Here is a 3,898-nt window from a genome sequence, read left to right on the forward strand (position 1 = left end):
TCCCCGCACGCTGCCCAGCACAGTGCGAGCAGGGCGTAAGCATGGCATTCCAGGGCTGTCTCTGCCCAGATGTTCTGGGGACACTGAGGCTGCCCACCCGGTGGCTCCCGCCAGCACTTCCCAGACCCCGAGGCCCCCGAGGTCGGGCTGTGGTTCATACCATTCAGAAACAGTTCTCATGAGGTGGCCGCGTATCTCCATGGTGCAAACCAAGACCCAGCTTTTGGTCCTGGACGACGGCATATCCGAACAGACGGTGGCCAGACCGTCCATAGGTGGAACTCTGGCCCCCGGTCTCTCAGCTGGCCCTGGACGACCAGCCCTGGGCCAGCGACGACGGCTTCCCCAGCTCAGGACCAGCCTGAGAAGCCAAATATTCCCCCCAACCACCCACGTGGGACACCTATACCCGTCCGCTAGGGCTTCTCAACACATACCACACGGCGGGCGGGCTGACCACGCACATTCGTCCCTCACCGTCCTGGAGGCTGGATGTCCGGACCCAGCTGTCCCTCCTGAGGCCCCTCTCCTGGGACGCAGACACCCGGCTCCCTGTGCTGTGCTCACGAGCTGGGCGGCATCCCGCTCTGCTGACCACTCCCCCTGTGCTGGAGAAAGGACACCGGTCGAGGGAGTCGGGTAGACATTTTCGAAGATAAACCAGCAAAACCACGGCCGCTGTAAGTCCTGTTTCCGTACCCTATCAAACCTAACGAATAGGAGTGTTATAACTTTATAAAAGCTAAATTTGAATCACAGCTTGAACGTTTGAAAATGTTGAACTTGCTGTGTTCTTTTTGTCCTTTAAACAGAAGTAAAAAACCTTATGGTCTCAGACCTTCCCATGGGCCTTTGAGAAGTTCACAGGCCAGTTCCTAAAATTGGGCCTGATGTGCCTGATCCGTCCTGCAGTCCACACCCCACGGGAACACACCGTCCACACAGAGAAGCTCCAGCCCACCGCTGTCCACAGCAGCCAAGAGGTGGGAGCAGCCCCAGCGTCCAGGACGAAGGGTACACAAAACGTGGTCCATCATGCAGAGAAATATGTCACCTTAAGAAAGAAGGCACTTGTGACGCCTGCCACAACCTGGATGGACCCTGAGGACGCGGTGCCGAGGGAAAGAGGCCGGGGCCGGAGGGACAGACACTGCAGCAAGATCCCACTCACCCCAGGGCCCAGAGCCGGCGGGGTCCTAGAGACGGAGCAGGCGGTGGCCGCCAGGGGCTGGGGCGGGGCCCGTGTTTAGTGGGGACAGAACGTTAGTTTGGGAAGATGAGAGAGTCCCAGGTGGACGGTGGTGGCGGCTGACGACCGACCGTGTGAAGGTGCTTAAGGCCCCTGACCTGCACCATTACGAAGGCCAGAAGATAAAATGTTGACCCGTATCTTCCCACAGAAAATCAAAAGCCGCAGGCCCCCCTCACCCTCCCTGGAGGCGTGGCTGTTCCTGAACTTGAAGATGGGGCATTCACAAACCCCCCCCCCCCGCTTATGTTAAAATATTCTTTTATGGGGGCGCCTGGGCGGCTCCGTCATCGGTGAGCGTCTGCCCTCGGCTCAGGTCGTGATCTCAGGGTCCTGGGATCGAGCCCCGCGTCCGGCTCCCATCAGCGGGGAGGCCGCTTCTTCCTCTGCCTCTGCCGCTCCCCCCACCCCCACTCCTGCATGCTCTCACTCTATCAAAAATAAATAAAATCTTTAAAATATATATACTCCTTTATAAACGGAGTCTCTTTTCTTGGATATTTGTTTGTAAACCTCTCAGGCCAGACACCTGCCCACAGTCTCTCCTTCCGAACCTCAGCATCAGGTGTGACCCGAAGCATCCCAATCTGGCAAATAAAAGCTTGATGCCAAACCTTGCCAGAGATCACAGATCCCGACAGATTATCCCCTGCCCCGTGACCACCATCGTTTGAGCATTGCCCGTCAAGCTGGGGCCTTTCCCACCCCGCGTCTTTGCTGCTCTGAGAAACGGCGGCGTGCCCCGGACCAGGGCGCTGGGCCCGCCTCTGCTCACCTCCACACAGAGGAGCAGGCCACACGGGGGAATGCCCGACACGGCCCAGTCCTTGCAGACAATCTCTCCCTGGCTGTTGGTAACTGCCCGAGCATTCAGTGGTCCTGCCTTTTTGTCTTGGGCCCCACCTGCTCCCCTGCGTGGAAGGGAGACCCGCCAAGCCGTAATTCCAGAAAAGACTCCAGCCCCTGAGCGGGGATCAGGAGGACCGAGGCCAAGGGAGCCCAGGGCAAAGTCTGCAGCTCCTCCCCTATCTCCGTCCTGCCCCCACCTTGCACTCCACGAGAGCCTGTGTCCATGGTGCCGGGGGACAGCATGTAAGCAGGCATGGCGGGGCGCACGGACCCGGGGAAGCTGACCACAACCGCTGCAGCACTGGCCGGACAGCCAGCACTGGGTCAGGGACCCCGGCCTCCCCTGGCTCTCCCCACCTCCAAGTCAGGACCAGCCAATATGCCCCCTAACCAGTCAGGTGGGACGCCCCCACCCCCTGGCCTCGGGTCGCCTGCAGCACCTTCCCCACATCCCATCTGTGAGTCTGCGGACCCCACCTGGGGGCTGACTCCCCAGCTCTGGATAAACGACCTGTGTATCCTCACTGGGGGTGGGGGGTCTTCATTGATTCCTGCAGACGCCGTTCATTTGATAAATGTTTACTGACTTCTCATTACCGATTAGGTGCTAGGCTCTGAGAGGAAAGGACTGCGCGTCCCTGCCACCTAGAGGGGCTCGGTCTAGTTTGGGAAACGGTCGAGTCAACAAATAGATGAGGCCGAATGAGGTAGAAACGGGCGGGGCGAGGTGGGGGTGTAAGGGGGTTAGCAGCCGAGGAGAGGAGGCGCCTGCGGGGAGAGCCGCAGTCCAGCGGCTCCGGGAGGGGCTCCGGGACGCCGGGCAGGGTCCGGGCTGGAGCAGGAACCCAGAGGGACTGGGGAGCCACAGGCGGCCTCCGCACTGCCTAACGAGGGGCCCCAAACTCAGTAGCCTGGAAGGGCCGCTTGTCACTGTCTTCTCCCTGTGGGTTGGCCGCGCAGGGGGCGGCTCTCTCGGTCCGAGTCCCGCACGGTCACAGCGGCTCTGCGCCCCAGCCCCAAGCCCGGTAGCGCGGGTGGGGAGGGAGCCCCAGGCAGGCGGCCGCGGGGGTCGGTGGAGACGCAGGAGCGTGGGGTCCGGGGAGCCCAGGGGCAGCGGCGGGGCTGGTGATGGGCATGGGGCTTCTGTGAGGGGCGCCGGGCGTTCTAAAGTCAGACTGGGGTGCTTGCAAACCCTGTGAAGATTTTGGAAACGATGAGTTCCACGCTCCAAACGCGTAAATTGGATGGCGTGGGAATTTGATCTCAACGAAGCTGTTTAGAAAAGGAAATCTATTTTTGCTTGTATGTTGAACTCTTACTTATAGAATTCAAAGGTTTTAGAATTCAACTGAATAAATTTTTTTCACCTGTAAATTTTCACTTGTAAAACTTTTTCACTTGAAAAACTAGTATGAGACTCAGTCCTCCTACGACTAATTTCTTTAACCTATTTAAAAGTATTATGTGGGCACCTGGGTGGCTCAGTCAGTTAAGCATCTGCCTTCAGCTCAGGTCCTGGGATCGAGCCCCGACTCCGGCAGTCCATTCCTCCCCCCCCCCCGCCCCACAGCTCGCTTGTGCGCTCTCTCTCTCTCACAAATAAATAAAAATTTTTAAAGTATTATGCAAATTATAAATTTTAATGGACACAGTGGCTGTCCTTACAAATTGTATGACTAGGGTCCACACTGCTTTTCTCCCAGCCTGGGGAGTTTGCATCAAGTGCTCTCATTTTATTTATATTTTTCATTAAACAGGTTTTTTTCTTTTCTTTCGTTCCTTCTTTTTTTTTTTTTTTTT

The sequence above is a fragment of the Ursus maritimus genome, unplaced genomic scaffold (genome assembly GCF_017311325.1).
Source record: "Ursus maritimus isolate PB19 unplaced genomic scaffold, ASM1731132v1 scaffold_33, whole genome shotgun sequence".
Lineage (NCBI taxonomy): Eukaryota > Metazoa > Chordata > Mammalia > Carnivora > Ursidae > Ursus > Ursus maritimus.